Genomic DNA, 18498 nt, shown 5'->3' on the forward strand with positions numbered 1-18498 from the left:
TCCACTAGCTTTGTTCGTAGTGATGCTTTCTAAGGCCCACTTGACTTCACATTCCAGGATGTTTGGCTCTAGGTGAGTGATCACACCATCTTGATTATCTGGGTCATGAAGATCTTTTTTGTACAGTTCTTCTGTGTATTCTTGCCACCTCTTCTTAATATTCTCTGCTTCTGTTTTTAGGGGTTTTCCGGTGCGAACCCGAAAACCTGCTAGACAAATTCGAAAAGAGCTGTAACACTCCGGTCTTGTTTTTGATGACTGTTTAGAGCTTCCCCATCTTTGGCTACAAAGAATATAATCAATCTGATTTTGGTGTTGACCATCTGGTGATGTCCATGTGTAGAGTCTTCTCTTGTGTTGTTGGAAGAGGGTGTTTGCTATGACCAGTGCGTTCTCTTTGCAGAACTCTATTAGCCTTTGTCCTTCTTCATTCTGTACTCCAAGGCCAAATTTGCATGTTACGCCAGGTGTTTCTTGACTTCCTGCTTTTGCATTCCAGTCCCCTATAATGAAAAGGACATCTTTTTTGGGAGTTAGTTCTAGACGGTCTTGTAGGTCTTCATAGAACTGTTCAGCTTCTTCACCGTTACTGGTTCGGGGCATAGACTTGGATTACCGTGATATTGAAATGTTTGCCTTGGAAACGAACAGAGATCATTCTATCATTTTTGACATTGCGTCCAAGTACTGCATTTCGGACTCTTTTTCTGACTATGATGGCTCTTCCATTTCTTCTAAGGGATTCCTGCCCACAGTAGTAGATATAATGGTCATCTGAGTTAAATTTACCCTTTCCAGTCCATCTTAGTTCACTGATGTCAATGTTCAGTCTTGTCATCTCCTGTTTGACTACTTCCAATTTGCCTTGATTCATGGACCTAACATTCCAGCCGTCTCAGTGGCTGGGATGGCAGTGTGGAAGCACGGCTGAGAGGAGCTACCCCACGTCCAAGGTAAGGAGGAGCAGCTGGGCTTTGCTGGAGCAGCCGTGAAGAGATACCCCACGTCCAAGGTAAGTGAAACCCAAGTAAGATGGTAGGCACTGAGAGGGGTCATCAGAGGGCAGACACACTGAAACCACAATCACAGACAACTAGGCAATCTGATCACATGGACCACAGCCTTATCTAACTTAATGAAACTAAGTCATGCCGTGTGGGGCCACCCAAGACGGTTGGGTCATGGTGGAGAGGTCTGACAGAATGTGGTCCACTGGAGAAGGGAATGGCAAACCACTTCAGTATTCTTGCCTTGAGAACCCCATGAACAGTATGAAAAGGCAAAAAGATAGGACACTGAAAGATGAACTCCCCAGGTCGGTAGGTGCCCAATATGCTACTGAAGATCAGTGGAGAAACAGCTCCAGGAAGAATGAAGGGATGGAGCCACAACACCCCGTTGTGGATGAGACTGGTGATAGAAGCAAGGTTCAATGCTGTAAAGAGCAATATTGCATAGGAATATCCTCTAAGTCATGTCAAAACATACACTGCTGAGTCTCTGGTCATTAATTCTAGGGTAGGACCAAGAATTTGCATTTGCATGTTTCCAGGTGATGCCAGGACCAACTTAATTACTAGGCACAGTAGGCAGAGGGCCTGTGGCTCACTTTACTTTCCAGAGGCCCATGAAAAGCACTTTTTTAAATTTGTTTTTTTTTACCTTTTCATTTTGTATTGGAGTATAGCTGATTAACAACGTTGTGATAGTTTCAGGTGAACAGGGAAGGCACTCGGCCAAACATGTACATCCATTCTCTCCTAAACTCCACTCTTAAAATAAAAAGAATATACCAATATACAATGACGAATCCAAGCTAGACTATGTTCATCTTTATATCGATGAAGTCTGAAAATATTCCTTCTTATTTATGTATCTTTTTTTTTTTAATTGTGTTTATTTATTCAGTTGAGTCAGTTCAGTTGCTCAGTTGTGTCCGACTCTTTGCCACCCCATGGACTGCAGCACACCAGGCTTCCCTGTCCATCACCAACTCCCGGAGCTTGCTCAAACTCATGTCCATTGAGTCACTGATGCCATCCAAACATATCTTCTGTTGCCCCCTTATCCTCCTGCCTTCAATCTTTCCCAGCATCAGGATCTTTTCCAGTGAGTCAGTTCTTTGCATCAGGTGGCCAAAGTATTGGAGCTTCAGCTTTAGCATCAGTCCTTCCAATGAATATTCAGGACGGATTTCCTCTAGGATGGACTGGTTGGATCTCCTTGCTATCCAAGGAACTCTCAACAGTTTATTAAAAAATTATTTATTTATTAAAAATTATTGTTTATTTTTGGCTGTGCTCTGTCTTCCTTGTGACATGTGGGCTTTCTCTAGGTGCAGCAAGCGGTGGGGGCGGGGGTGGCTACTCTTTAGCTGGGGTGGGCAGCCTTCTTGTTGTGGTGGCTTCTCCTGTTGTGGAGCACAGGCTCTAGGCGGGGGCTCGGTAGTTGTGGTGCAGGAGCTTTGTTGCTCAGAGGCATGTGCAATCTTCTTGGAAGGGGAATCGAACCTGTGTCCCCTGAATTGGCAGGCGGATTCCCAACCCCTGGATCACCATGGAAGTCCTATTTATCTATGTATTAATTTAATGAAGGGATGGGCACATGAAGGCAAAAGTGTCCCGTGCCCTCAAAATCACGATGTGGCCTTGAGTGGTGATGCTGTAGCTGGTAGGAAACACATTGAAACAACTGCACTAAACTAAACGATCTTCTGGGATTTGTTAGCATTCTACTTTTTATTCTGAACTGTTTTGACCCTGTGCTGTTTTTACTCAGAAGAAAGACACAGTCAATTGAGCATGCTAATTTAGGTTTGAGAGGAGACGTGGGGCACAAGAAACAGTTAGTAATGTGCATCTGAAGCGGTTGTTCTATTCCTTACTCAGATGGAGCTGTGCATCCATGATTACAAAAGGACCACTTTAAATATTCCACTGGTGAAGAGTTTAGACTGTATGATCATACCTTTGTAGCACTGTGTGTCTGTACAGAATCACACTGTCCAAAAAGGACTTTCTAATTCCAGGTTCATTCTTTCCTCACAACCACCTGTTCAGTGGGTGTTGCAATATTGTTATATTTGGTAGCAATAAGAATAAACAAAACCATCCCTATCTCATAAATCAATCAAGGATAAAGAGTTGAAACAAGCAACCCTTTATTAATAATGGGCAACTCCAGTGTTCCTCCTCCTTCCAAAGTACTCTAGTGAGAACTACAGAACTCAAAGATGAAATAAATGTATTAATATTGCACCATAACACTCTAAGCATTCTCAGTATTCTTCCTCACTTAATATAATCACCAATGTAAAGGTTTTCATTAAAATGAGTAACATTTTTATTGTATTTTATTTATATTTAAAATGTTTTAGATTCATTTTGAAAAATATAGAACCCACTTATTGACAAGCAAAAGAGAGAAAATAAAAATAATACATAAGCCCACCCCTCAGAGATATCATTGGTAATATTTTGATGTTATTTATCAATGTTTTTAGTGGTTTCATATTCAGTGCTTTTGAAAACAGATGACAGAATTTTTACTGTTTGCAATTTTTCTCTAAGTTTTAAAGCTTCACAGCATAGTACAAGGATAATAAATAGGTCATGGGGTTAAGTTTTCCTGTGGTACTCCATATGGAATTTTTGTCCGTTAATATTCAAGATTTAGATTGCTTCCTATTTTCTCTGTTGTAAACAATGCTCAGATGAATAACTTGTGTGTGTGTGGTTAAAATTTTGTTTCTTTAATTGGTTATAGAATTGGAAGCACTAGGTTAAAGAGAGAGGTATTTTTAAGGCTTCTACTTCATATTTTCAAATTGTGCTTTACTTCTAAGACATCCCCAATTCACACTGAAAAGGGGGTGTTGATGTAGCGAGGTGGTGCTAGTGGTAAAGAAACCACCTGCCAATGCAGGAGACGTAACAGACACGGGTTCAATCCCTGGGTTGGGAACATCTCATGGAGCAGGGCATGGCAATCCACTTCAATATTCTTGCCTGGAGAATCCCATGGACAGAGGAGCCTAGCAGGCTACAGTCCATAGTGTCGCACAGAGTCGGACACGACTGAAGTGACTTAGCACGCATGCAATGTAGTGAGACTAGTTCCATTATCTAGTAGGAAAAAAAAGAAAAAGAAAAAAGACCAAGCGACTCTAGAGATACATTTAGCAATAACCGGGATCTTGTTGTTCAGTCACTCAGTCATGTCTGACTCTTTGTGACCCCATGGACTGCAGCACACCAGGCTTCCCTGTCCTTCACTATCTCCTGAAGTTTGCTCAAATTCATGGCCACTGAGTCAGCGATGCCATCCAACCATCTCATCCTCTTGCTCCCCTCTCTTCATGCCCTCAGTCTTTCCCAGCATCAGGGTCTTTTCCAATGAGTCAGCTCTTCACATCAGGTGGCCAAAGTGGAACTTCAACTTCAGCATCAGTCCTTCCAGTGAATATTCAGGGTTGATTTCCTTTAGGATGGACTAGTTTGATCTCCTTGCTGTCCAAGGGACTCTCAAGAGTCTTCTCCAGCACCATGATTTGAAAGCATCAATTGTTCAGCACTCAACCTTCTTTATGGTCCAACTCTCACATCTGTACATGACTACTGGAAAAACAATAGCTTTGACTATAGGGACCTTTGTCAGCAAGGTGATGTTTCTGCTTTTTAATATGTTGTCTAGGTCTGTCATAGTTTTTCTTCCAAGGAGCAAGCGTCTTCTAATTTCATGGCTGCAGTCAACATCCACAATGAGATTTTGGAGACCAAGCAAGTAAAGTCTGTCACTGTTTCCATTTTTTTTCCCCATCTATTTTCCATGAAGTGATGGGACCAGATACCATGATCTTAGTTTTTTGAATGTTGAGCTTTAAGCTAGCCTTTTCACTCTCTGCTTTCACCTTCATCAAGGGGCTCTTTAGTTCCTCTTCACTTTCTGTATTTCTCCCAGCAATCTTGACCTGGGGCAACACAAACATAGTCTGGAGTCACCCGGGGTATTACAAAGCAGGCTGTGGATGGGAGAGGGGAAGCAGAAGTGGAGACAGGGAACTTGGCCCATGGACAACCTACCCTTGACTTCTGCTCCCTGGCTCCTTCCATACAGTACATCAGCTACTGAAAGGTCTGTATATGGCCAAAAGAGTCTCTTCCCTATAGCTACGCAGTCAGTAACAGAAAAGGAAAAACTACAGAATCTTTAAAAATTTTATTCATTAAATTTTGCTGTCTTGAGTCGAAGCCCTGACCAGCTCATCCAAGTGAGAACTCTGACGCAATTCCCCAAGACCTCGGAGACTTACTGCTTCTGTCTTAACCTTGTGGTTCTGGAGAAGTGGTACAGCCCAGCCTTAGGGTCAGATGACCTTCAAAGAGATGCTTCCAATGCAGAATGATAACTAAGCTTCACCCTTAATGCCAATGAATGGCTGCCTGAAGTGCTGTGTTGAGAAGGACCTTTAAACTGCACCCCTGAAGGGGCAAGACAGTGACTGGTTGGCGGTATCTTTTAAGGGCACAGGAATGGAAATCGGCACCACAGGTATCCCATATCAGTTTTCTTCTAAAAGTTCTCTTTTAATTAATGCCTTCCTATTAGTCAGCAGAACAAACACCCTGGTGAGTTAGCCACAGTCTCATCCTTGTCCAGTGTACACCTTGCCCTCAATTACAGTGATAGAAACCCATCTGGGCAAACCTTCATATTCCTTCATGTTTAAAACAAAAAAAAAAGTGAAAAGCACTTCACTTGTACTTTACAGTGTTTTCCCAATCTTTTTCTTTTTAAAGAAAGAAGATGAAAAAGTAAAAAGTCTATTATACTTCAATTTCATGTTATGAACATTTGAAATGAATTAAACAAAAAGATACATGGGAAAAAGGAAACAGAGGGAGACAGGAGTGAGCCCAAACGTGAGAGAGGTGTCAGCTGGGACTGGAAGGAAGGAGAGAAATGTGCCACTTATGCAGCAAAGGGAAAAAATGAGGGTAAAGAAGGAAAGAAAAAAAAAAAAGGAAGTGAAGGAAGAAGGAAGAGAGAGATCCCACAGTTCCTGAAAAGAATAACTATTCTCATTAAAAGAGCAAAGAGTAAGGGAATGAAATCTCGATTTAATCTTATGGAGGTCAGTTGAAGTGAGCTTTGCTGGTTTGTCTCAATGGGAGCCCAGAAGGACTTCTATTGAATATGCAATTACACACTGAATGAAGACTCTAACAAGTTGTTTTGGCCAGTTTCTTCTAACAACTTGCTTCAGGGCATCCTTAGCTTTTATTAAGGCTATTAGTTTGCTTAATGAATCACAATGGTGACATCTCATAATATTCTCATATACAAATTCCCTAAATTCAATAGAAATAAATGCAAATCCACTGTCAGAGGCTACAGCATCTAGGAAGACAAGGGATGTAAGTAATTGCTGTGGGGCTGTCATTGGCATAGCAGGCATTTAAAATGGAACTCACTGCACTGAGGTTAACACTCAGAATAATCCTGAAATATCAGTGTGTAAGTTTGATCAAAAATGTCTTGAATCACTTTCTGGGGAAATACTGTTGCTTTTGGAGAGTTATTTTAAATTCTTTGGCAAATATGAGGCCTCTATGTGGCCATTTGTTTTCTGATTCTTCTTTCAAAAATCAAATGGGTTTAAATGTTAAAGGCCAGCCCCATCTATGTTAAGATTAAAAAAATACATCAGTGTATAAAATTAAAACTGAAGTCTCTAGGACCTACTGTATAACATAGGGAAATATACTCAATATTTTGTAATAACTTATAAGTGAAAAGAATCTGAAAAAGAATATATAAATATAGATAGATAAAAATAACTGAATCACTTTGCTATACCCCTGAAACTAGCACAAAACTGCAAATTGGCTATAATTCAATTAAAAAAAAACTGACTGCTTTTTTAAAAAGAAGGAATTTTTTTCCCCATTCCCCAGAAACAACTAGTGTTAAGAGTTTAGTGCGTACTTTTAGACCTTTTCAGAGCCACATATAAACACATATAGTTAGATAAACATCTAAGTTCTTTTCCTACGAATCTCCTCTTCAACTCACTCTGCTTCAGCTGTGCTGCCCTCCTCCACCCCTTCTCTAAGACCACAGCCACACTGAAGTTTGCTCCTAGCCCTGACCCCTGGGCCTTTGCACTTCCTCCTTCCTCTACCAGAATATTTTTTTCCCAGTTATGCCCTCTCATCTACATCAGGTCATTACTCAAATGTCACCTCTCAGTGAGGCTTTCCTTAACCATGCTCTCCAACACTGGGCCCCCTGAACAACATTCTCTACCCCTTTTTCTGCATACTTAATACTCTTCATACTCTTAATATACTATATATTTGACTAATTTCCTTCATTGTCTGCCTTCCCTCCAATGGAGAGCAAGCCCCACGAGGACAGGGATTTTTGTCTGTTTGGACTCCTGCTAAATCCCTAGAGCCTAGAACAATGCCTGACACATAGTAAGTACTCAATATATTTGTAGAATACATACATGAATTCTCGTTTATTTTTAGAAATATTCCAATTTATGGTATGTACAGTTTGACACATTTTTTTTTCCACTCAAAGGTATGTCACAGATATCTTTCCATTCTGGTATTTCAAGATATTCTTCATTATTTTTTTCCTGATAAAACAGGTACTCTAATCTAATAATGTCTTTTGATGGACATATACAAGAAAGGTCTTAATGACCTGGAAAACCATGATGGTATGATCACTCACCTAGAGCCAGACATCTGGGAGTATGAAGTCAAGTGGGCCTTAGGAAGCATTACTGTGAACAAAGCTAGAGGAGGTGATGGAATTCCATGAGCTATTTAAAAATCCTAAAAGATGATGCCATTAAAGTGCTGCACTCAATATGTGAGCAAATTTGGAAAACTCAGCAGTGGTCACAGGACTGGAAAAGGTCAGTTCTTATTCACCCCAAAGAATGCTCAAATTGCCCAATGTCAAAGAATGTTAAAACTACTGGACAATTGCACTCATTTCTCATGCTAGCAAGGTAATGCTCAAAATCATTCAAGATAGGCTTCAATAGTATGTGAGCTGAGAACTTACAGATGTACAACTGGATTTAGAAAAGGCAGAGGAACCAGGGAGTAAATTGTCAACATTCATTGGATCATGAAGAAAGTGAGGGAATTCCAGAAAAACATCTACTTCTGCTTCATTGACTACTTTAAAGTCTATGACTGTGTGGATCACAGCAAACTGTGGAAAATTCTTCAAGAGATGGGAATACCAGACCACCTGACCTGTCTCCTGAGAAACCTGTATGTGGGTCAAGAAGCAACAGTTAGAAGTGGACATTGAACAACAGACTGGTTCAAAATTGGGAAAAGAATATGACAAGGCTATATATTGTCACCCTGCTTATTTAACTTACATGCAGAGTACATCATGTACAATGCCAGGCTGGATGAAGCACAAGCTAGAATCAAAATTTCCAGGAGAAATATCAACAACCTCAGATGATAACACTCTAATGGCAGAAAGTAAAGAGGAACTAAAGAGCCTCTTAATGAGGGTAAAAGAGGAGATTATAAAAAGCTGGCTTAAAACTCAACATTCAAAGACTAAGATCATGGCATCTGGTCCCATCACTTCATGTCAAATGGAAGGGAAAAAGTGGAAGCAGTGACATATGATCTTCTTGGTCTCCAAAATTGCTGCAGATGGTGACTGAAGCCATGAAGTTAAAAGATGCCTGCTCCTTGGAAAGAATGCTATGACAAACCTAGACAGCATATTAAAATACAGACACATCACTGCCAACAAAAGGTCCATTATAGTCAAAGCTATGGTTTTTCCAGTAGTTACATGCAGATGTGAAGTTTGGACCATAATGAAGGTTGAGTGCTGAAAAATTGATGCTTTTTAATTATGGTGCTGGAGAAGACTCTTGTGAGTCCCTTGGGCAGCAAGGAGATCAAATCAGTCTATCCTAAAGGAAATTAACCCTGAATATTCATTGGAAGGACTGTTGCTAAAGCTGAAGCTCCAATACTTTGGCCACCTGATGGAAAAAGCCGATTCATTGGAAAAGACCGTGACCCTGGGAAAGATTGAAAGCAAAAGGATAAAAGGGCAGCAGAGGATGAGATGGTTAGATAGTATCACTGACTCAAGGGCTATGAATTTGAGCAAAATCCAGGAGATGGTGGAGGACAGGAACCTGACACATTCAAAAGGGTTGGCAGAAAGGAGTTTAGTAAAGAAATTGTTTGCAAAAGTGTGGGCAGGGTTAAGGAAAACCAACAAGATTCAGTGAAGCACCAGAGGGCTAGCATCAATGGGAAGCTGTTATGAGTTTTAACTGAAGGGGAAATAAGAGCTGTGCCCTCAAGTAAAATTATATAGCCACTGCTGAATAATGGCCTGGCAGAGAAAGCTGAGAGGAATACAGACTTGGACCTCTTTCTCTCCCTATCCTTTAAGTTCTGAGTAGAGGCTGCCATTGGCTCAACCCAACCAGAAGCCACAGGACAAGGAAGTTCTGTTAAACATCCCATAGATTGTCAGGCCTCTGGACCCACAGCAGAGTGGAAAACAGCAGGGTGTAGATCAGGGGGACAAACAGAAAATTTCTAGCATCAATAGTTTCTCTTTCAGCTTTACTTCCTACCTTCACATTTGATTAGCTTGATGGACATAACCAGGGGGCTCTATTAACAATACCAAAGTGTCCATAGCAGATGAAACTGCCTATGAGTACAGAATATTCAGGACAGATTACTAAAGACACCAGAATTTAGGCTCCCAGAGCAGAAAGCAGCTGTAAGCACTTACTGAAATGCTCTCATGGTGCAAAATGATAGCATCGTTTAGGGTGCCCACTTACTACTCATTTTTTTAAAAAAATTATTTATTTTAATTGAAGGATAATTGCTTTACAGAATTTTGTTGTTTTCTGTCAACCATCAACAAGAACTACTACTCATTTTTAAAGCATGACTTTGGAACCAGGTAATCCCGGGATTGAATCCCTACTTCTGATGTTTGCTAGCTACATAAACTTGGTATTTAGAACTGTGCTGTCCAGTATAGCAGCCACTAACCACATTGGCTATTTAAATGTATATTTACATAAGCTTAAAATTAAAAAAAAATTTTAATTGTATTTATTTATTTGGCTGTGCTGGGTCTTCACTGCTGCACGCGGGTTCTCTCTAGTTGTGTGTGGCAAGTGGGGACTACTCTCTGGCTGTAGTGCGAGGGCTTCTCAATGCAGCGAGTTCTTTTGTTCAAAGCACAGGCTATAGAGCGCAGGCTCAGAAGTTGTGGTACACGAGCTCAGGTGCTCCGTGGTATGCGGAATCTTCCCAGACCAGGGATGGAACCCATGTCCCCTGCATTGTCAGGCAGATGCTTAATCACCGGACCACCAGGGAAGCCCCCCTAAAATTAAAAATTTTAAATACAACTTAAATAAATAAAAATTCAGAATTTAGTTCCTCATTTGCCTTGCCATATTTCAAAAGCTCGATAACTAATGCCGTTACTGAATTGGACACATACAACATTTGGTTAAGAATCTAGCATCCAGTACTGTCACACAGAACTTTCTACAATGATGGAAATGTCCTACGTGTCTAATAGACCAATTTTTACTCATACAATGCACACGTTATATATGTAATACAAACAACACATACATTGAACTCATCAGACAGTAAGATAATGAGTCTGAGACTTGTCTGAGGATTAAATATGACAATATACATAAAGTTCCTAGTAAACTGGAAGGCACGGAGTAGGTGCTCAATAAGTGGAGCTATAGGAACGGCAACATTAACAACAACAGAAGCAGCAACATAATTGCTGTTGTATCACATCCCTGGTAGATAATTCTGGCAGTATCATTGCACAAGGCGCTTTGCCAACACGTTGAGGCTGCCAGGCCTTAACAATGATCACACAGCTGTTGCTGATGAGGGCTGTGTGTCATGGAGCTGAGAGGCTCCTTGTTATGAAAGATGTCCAATGTTGCTAGGGGCTGGTTAGCAGCCTTCCATCTTGCAAGTGTGGTCATGTGTGCCTTTGTTGAAAACATGGCTCTATCCCAAGACATTCTGTCCTTTAATCTTTTGAATATGATATGATTCCTAATTTTTTCTGGTGGTTTGGAATGGCATGCTTTGTCAACATGTTTGTTCTCACAGAATATGATTTTGTTTTCCTTGTATCTACAACAGAGATGTGAGTCCATCTTCTGTAGGAACTCTATCAGCCTAAGCTTATACTCAGCCATCCTCTTGACTCTCTGTATCATGTCAAATGAACAGTTTGAATTCATGTTTTAATGCTACTGTTCAGGTATCTTACCATCTATTCTACAGAATATACTAGTGATTTGAGAGGATTGGTCTTACAATCTCAAGAATGGATGTTCTATTCCTTAAGTGGAATGAGGAAACTATTGGTCAGAAACCAAATGTAATTCATTTTGTTCTAGTTTTCTCCATTTCCACATCTCCATATCTATATTCCAAACCACCATTATGTTTCATCCAACTACAATCAATTTTCCACCTGGCTTAAAACATACAATAGCTTCCTGATGCACTTACAAAAGAACCTAAATGCCCACCCATGATCTTTTATTTTCTTCATAGAACTTATTTCTATTTGTAATTACTTATTTGATCTCCTGTTTACTTTATTTTCTTGGGCTCCAAAATCACTGCAGATGGTGACTGCAGCCATGAAATTAAACGACACTTGCTCCTTGGGAAAAAGCTGTGACAAACCTAGACAGCATATTAAAAAGCAGAAACATTACTTTGCTGACAAAGGTTCATCTAGTCAAAGCTATGGTTCTTCCAGTAGTCATATGGATGTGAGAGTTGGACCATAAAGAAAGCTGAGCACCGAAGAATTGATGCTTTTGAACTGTGGTGTTGGAGAAGACTCTTGAGAGTCCCTTGGACTGCAAGGAGATCCAACCAGTCCATCCTAAAGGAAATCAGCCCTGAATATTCATTGGAAGGACTGATGCTGAAACTGAAGCTCCAATACTTTGGCTGCCTGATGCCTGATGCTGGGAAAGATTGAAGGCAGGAGAAGGAGATGACAGAGGATGAGATGGTTGGATGGCATCAGTGACTCAATTGACATAAGTTTGAGCAAGCTCTGGGAGTTGGTTATGGACAAGGAAGCCTGGCGTGCTGCAGTCCATGAGGTTGCAAAGAGTCGGACATGACTGAGCAACTGAACTGAACTTACTATCTGCCTTCTGCCCACCTCATTCCTCTGGATGGAAGCTCCGTGGGAACTCATTGAACTGCTCCTTACGTGTTCACTGAAATCCTCATCTCAGCACTTGGTAAAGTGCCTGGCACAGAGCAGAGGCTTTCAAAAGGCTTAAGACCTATCCTTGGGCAGAATGTAAAGAGTAAGCTGCAAACTTCAAAATTACAGTCTAGTGTCATATTTACCACATTCCAGTGTCTTTCTCCAAAACTCCAATACACTTAAAGGGATTCTTAAACATTTCACATTTGAGCCATGGCCCCTGGGGTGGGGGGTAGGGGGAGGTGTCTGATGAGTCCTATGGATTTCTTTTCTGAATAATGTTTATTTATGTATTTATTTATTTAGATTTGTCCTTTTTTAAAAAAAATTAGTTTATTTATCTATTTTTTAACTTTACAATATTGTATTGGTTTTGCCATACATTGACATGAATCCACCATGGGTGTACATGTGTTCCCCTTCCAGAACCCCCCTCCCACCTCCCTCCCCATCTCATCCCTCCAGGTCATCCCAGTGCACCAGCCCCGAGCACCTTGTATCATGCATCGAACCTGGACTGGCGATTCGTTTCACATATAATAATTTACATGCTTCAGTGCCATTCTCCCATATCATCCCACCCTCGCCCTCTCCCTTAGAGTCCATAATACGGTTCTATTTATCTGTGTCTCTTTTGATGTCTCACATACAGGGTTATCTTTACCAATTGACTAAATACCATATATGTGTTAGTATACTGTATTGGTGTTTTTCTTTCTGGCTTACTTCACTCTGTATAATAGGCTCCAGTTTCATCCACCTCATTAGAACTGATTCGAATGTATTCTTTTTAATGGCTGAGTAATATTCCATTGTGTGTATGTACCACAGCTTCCTTATCCATCTGAATAATGTTTAAATGCACACACACACACACACACACACACACACAGATTACAAAGGAAGACAGTTATGCTATATATAGTTACCAAATACTATTTAAAAACATTATATTTGTGTAATAGTAATGGCTTCCCAGGTGGTGCAACGGTAAAAAATCCACCTGCCAATGCCAGAGACGCAAGAAACGTGGGTTCAGTCCCGGGGTTGGGAAGATCCCCTGTAGAAGGGAATGGCAACTTACTCCAGTATTCTTGCCTAGAGAATTCCATGGGTGGAGGAGCCTGGTGGGCTACAGTCCATGGGCTCGAAAAGAGTTGGACAAGATTGAGCAACTGAGGACACACAGTACACAAATGGATGTGCTTCTTTATCACTGTGTTAAAGAACAACATCTAATGGAGGGTCTGAAATGATTTATTTTGAGGACAGAGACATTCATAAATAATGTTCTGAGATGTCTCTAACAATTGCACTGAGATATGAAAACAGCTATGATTTCTACTGGTAACAAAGTTGCAGGTGCTACTAACAATTCTGAGATTTGTCTCCCCTTAATATTAGGAATGGCTACATTTCAATTAGAGGTTAGAAAACAATATAGATGTGATTTTTTTCCCCTTTCAAGTTCACAGACCCCCTTACTTTTCACACAGATCTTTGCAGATCCCTGGGCCCCAAATAAAGATAATGGGATGAGACGATGAGAAATGGCATGTGCTCAGGAGGGCATGCATGTGAATCTTGGCTGTAAGTGTATTCTCAGCCATGGAAGTCACCTTGGATAACATCTGCAGCCTTAAATAAGGTCCTAGGCTTTTTTTCAGCAACTGCATTTATTTATGAACTTTTATTTAAAAATACTGAAAAACACATGAAAAGCATATTCACCTGTTATTACACCATTAAAAAATAAATACAAAGCAAGAAGTGAGAATCATCTCCTTCTCTACCAATTCTATCTCCGAAAGATAATCACTGTTAAGAATTCGGTGAGTACCATGCTTGATTTTTAACATGAGTGTGTATACATGTGTGCTAACCTATGTATTCACAGGAATGGAATAATGCTGAACAAATTTGTTTGCTCCTTGATTTTTTTTCACATAATACTATACTTTGTATATTTTTTAAAAAATCATCTTTCATTAACTTAATGAGTCTTTGAAATTCCATTGTATGAATACACCACATTTATTGAAGTTTTCTAGTACGTTCTTTTATTTGTCATTGCAAACAATGCTACAGTGAATATCCTGCATACATATTTTTATGTATTCTGTCTAATATTAGGGAAGCCCCAATGGCTCAAGAGGTAAAGAACCTGCCTGCAGTGCAGGAGATGTAGGAGACCTGGGTTTGATCCTAGATTGGGAAGATATTATACAAAATAGGTACTAGATGTGGAATTGTTAGATTAATTAATATACTTATTTTAGATTTTAGCAGAGATTATAAGTGAGTCAGCAAAAATCTAAATTTTCACACTCCAATAAAATTGTTATTTTTTCACACTCTTGCCAAAATGTGATGAATGTGTTTGTGTCATTTTTGTCAATTTGATGGGTGAAACTTAGCTTACTGCTTCAGTTTCTTTACTGTTCCTTGAATACTAGTGAAGTTAGCTATCTCTTCATAGCTTTATTTATATTTCTTCTTCTGAATTCATACTCTTCATGAGTATTTTATATGAGGTGTTTATCCTATACATATTAATTTGTAGATGCTCTTTTTATATTAAAGACAACAAATTTTTACCAGTAGTGGGTGCTTCCAATACTTTTCCCCAGCCTTTGTTTATCTTTCTCTCTCTATATTAAGCATGTATGTTTATGAATAGGTGGTCTCAAGGAGATCTGATTCAGTAAGTCTAAATTAAGTGACTCCATTTTAAAAATAGAACAAAACGTCATGGAAAATACATTTTTAAGTTGATTTAGTCTTAACTTTAAAATAAAATGATGACAAGGAATTAAGGTGATATTTTTCTTATATTGAGCTTAATTCTAAAAATCAGCCAATTAAAAAAAAAATTATTGTTTCGCCACACCATGAGGCAAGTGGGATCTTAGTTCCCTGACCAAGGATCAAACCCTCGCCCCCTGCAAGAGGAAATGCAATCTTAACTACTGGACCACAAGGGAAATCTCCCAATTAGCTAATTTTAAAATATTCAAAGACAATTATATATATATTTTATTTTGATGGTAGGTTAGATGTAAGTCAGATTGTACTCTAGCCCTTTAAAAAGCCCTCCACAGAATAAGTACTTTCCCACTAAGATCATGAAGAGGATCTATTTTGTAGAACTATTAGAGGGTTTTATTCTTTTGCCTAAGGACCTCTAAAGTAGCTGTTAACTGCTCTGACTCTTCTGGATCATCATTTGTCAGCAACGTTGCTTATGATTCAAATAATTTTCCAACATCACTGTAATCACTTAAGCGAAAATCCTAAAACATTTATAAGATTTGTAACTTCACTTAGCAATCAGTTTGTTTTGAACTGTTTATTCACTGTTTGCAACATCAGACAATAATTAGTTCACTGACATAATGCGTAGAAATAGGTATTAGTATACTAGTTAGGGACGGAGAAGGCAATGGCACCCTACTCCAGTACTCTTGCCTGGAAAATCCCATGGATGGAGGAGCCTGGTAGGCTGCAGTCCATGGGGTCACTGGGAGTCAGAGACGACTGAGCGACTTCACTTTCACTTTTCACTTTCATGCATTGGAGAAGGAAATGGCAACCCACTCCAGTGTTCTTGCCTGGAGAATCCCAGGGACGGCAGAGCCTGGTGGGCTGCCGTCTATGGGGTCGCGCAGAGTCAGACACGACTGAAGCAACTTAGCAGCAGCCTAGTGTAATCATGTTTAAAAATCCAGATGTGTATCACAATTATCTTGAAATTTTTTGAAAAATACAAATGCTCAGGTATTGCTTTTTTCCTCCAGAGCTCCAGATATGTTTCTAGTGAGCAGTCATGTTTAAAAACATCTGGACTATATGATGATCTTTTACTTTTATCTAGTTTCACTTTTTCTATTTCATATTCAGTGCTACCATTTCATTTAGTTTATGTTCTCAATTTCTCCATCTCTTTTTTTTTAATGTTCTTTCTCAAGCCTTTATCAAGTGTAGTAGAAAAACTTTTGTATATGTATATTTATAAATATGTATAATATGTATATCTTAGAAAACTTATGAACTTTTGCCTAAACTAAAAAATTATGACATTTTGATTCCACTTGTTTGACTTAGTATGAGTAGAATTCTAGATTTCTGATTAAAAAATAGATATGCAACAAGCAACAAAGGTTTACTGTATAGCATAGGGAACTATAGTCAATATCTTGTAATAACCTACAATGGAAAATAATTTCAAAAATAATATATGTGTATTTGTATAACTGAATCACCTTGTTGCACACCTGAAACATTGTAAGTCAACTATACTTCAATTAAAAATATACATATACGCACACACACATACACAGGGAAGTCAAAAAAGGAAACGGACCATTAAAAAAAGTTACTGTGCCTAATATGGCCGTCTCAGGAGCCTTGGGCAAGTGAATGAGTTTAAGTTGCGGGTAGTGATAAAGAATGGAGAAGGAAATGGCAACCCACTCCAGTGTTCTTGCCTGGAGAATCCCAGGGATGGTGGAGCCTGGTGGGCTGCCGTCTGTGGGGTCGCACAGAGTCGGACACGACTGAAGCGACTTAGCAGCAGCAGCAGCAGTCGCTACTAGTCAGGGAAGGGCTTCCAGGGTGGCTTAGCAGTAAAGAATCCACCTGCAATGCAGGAGACACAGGAGACATGGGTTCAATTCCTGGGTCAGGAAGTTTCGGTCCCTGGGTCGGGAAGATCCCCTGGAGAAGGGAATGGCAACCCACTCCAGTATTCTTGCTGGGGGAAATCCTGTGGACAGAGGAGCCTGGTGGGCTATGGTCCATAGGGGTCTCAAAGAGTCGGACATGACTGAAGCAACTGAACATGAGCACTATTCAGGGAAGGAGCAGGGGTGTTAATATTTAATAAACATTTTTGTATTATGAAAATTTTGACTTCTGCCAAAACTGAAGGGACTTGGATAATAAACTTCCTGAGAACTAAAACTCTTAAGGTCAAATCTGTACTTTCACACTTTTTTCCATTATGGTTTCTGGATTTCTTGTCTTACTTAGAAGTTTTCCTCAGTCTGATGATAATATTTTACTACTTAGTTTTTCCAATGGCTTTTACTGTTCTGCCTTTTACAATTAGATATTTACCCCATCTGGGATTTAACTGTGAAATAGCTATGAAACTTTATTATTTTTTACATTTTATTCAAAGAATAATTTTGTCAATACATTTTTGAATAAAATTTTTGATAGTAAATTTTGCATTTTATAGACCAGCAAAGTCTAGATAGTTGTGGAGTTGACACATAGCTGTTAATCTTTCAGTTCAGTTCAGTTCAGTTCAGTCACTCAGTCGTGTGCGACTCTTTGCGACACCATGGACTGAAGCACGCCAGGCCTCCCTGTCCATCACCAACTCCCGGAGTTTATTCAAACTCATGTCCATTGAGTTGGTGATGCCATCCAACCATCTCATCCTCTGTCGTCCCCTTCTCCTCCTGCCTTCAATCTTTCCAAGCTTCAAGGATTTTCCAGTGAGTCAGCTCTTCACATCAGGTGGCCAAAGTTTCAGCTTCAGCATCAGTCCTTCCAATGAACATTCAGGACAGATTTCCTTTAGGATGGACTAGTTTGATCTCCTTGTAGTCCAAGGGACTCTCAAGAGTCTTCTCCAACACCACGGTTCAAAAGAGTAAATTCTTTGGCACTCAGGTTTCTTTATAGTTCAGCTCTCACATTCATACACGACTACTGGAAAAAACATAGCTTTGACTACTTTGCCTTTCTTGGCAAAGTAATGTCTCTGCTTTTTATTATGCTGTCTAGCTTGGTCATAACTTTTCTTCCAAGGAGGAAGCATCTTTTAATTTCATGGCTGAAGTCACCATCTGCAGTGATTTTAGAGCCCAAGAAAATAAAGTCTGTCAATGTTTCCATTGTTTCCCCATCTATTTGCCATGAAGTGATGGGACCAGATGCCCTGATCTTAGTTTTCTGAATGTTGAGCTTTAAGCCAACTTTTTTACTCTCCTCTTTCATTTTCATCAAGAGGCTCTTTTGTTCTTCTTCGCTTTTTGCGGTAAGGGTGGTGTCATCTGCACATCTGAGGTTATTGATATTTCTCCCAGCAATCTTGATTCCAGCTTGTGCTTTATCCAGCCCAGCGTTTCTCGTGATGTATTCTGCATATAGGTTAAATAATCAGGG

At 39.7% G+C, this 18498-nt stretch overlaps 1 protein-coding gene and 1 non-coding gene across 2 annotated transcripts in view; both read right to left on the minus strand.

Annotated features, from left to right (window-relative positions):
- The window catches only part of LOC145546142 (uncharacterized), a 482768-nt gene that overhangs the window by 31882 nt on the left and 432388 nt on the right, over positions 1 to 18498 (minus strand). The window lies entirely within an intron of this gene.
- Positions 179 to 240, minus strand: LOC145504075 (U7 small nuclear RNA). The gene has a single exon (XR_014052057.1). It is a non-coding gene; the product is annotated as a U7 small nuclear RNA (small nuclear RNA).

This window comes from Giraffa tippelskirchi, chromosome 4 (assembly GCF_054371585.1).
Source record: "Giraffa tippelskirchi isolate mGirTip1 chromosome 4, T2T-mGirTip1v1.2.pri, whole genome shotgun sequence".
Lineage (NCBI taxonomy): Eukaryota > Metazoa > Chordata > Mammalia > Artiodactyla > Giraffidae > Giraffa > Giraffa tippelskirchi.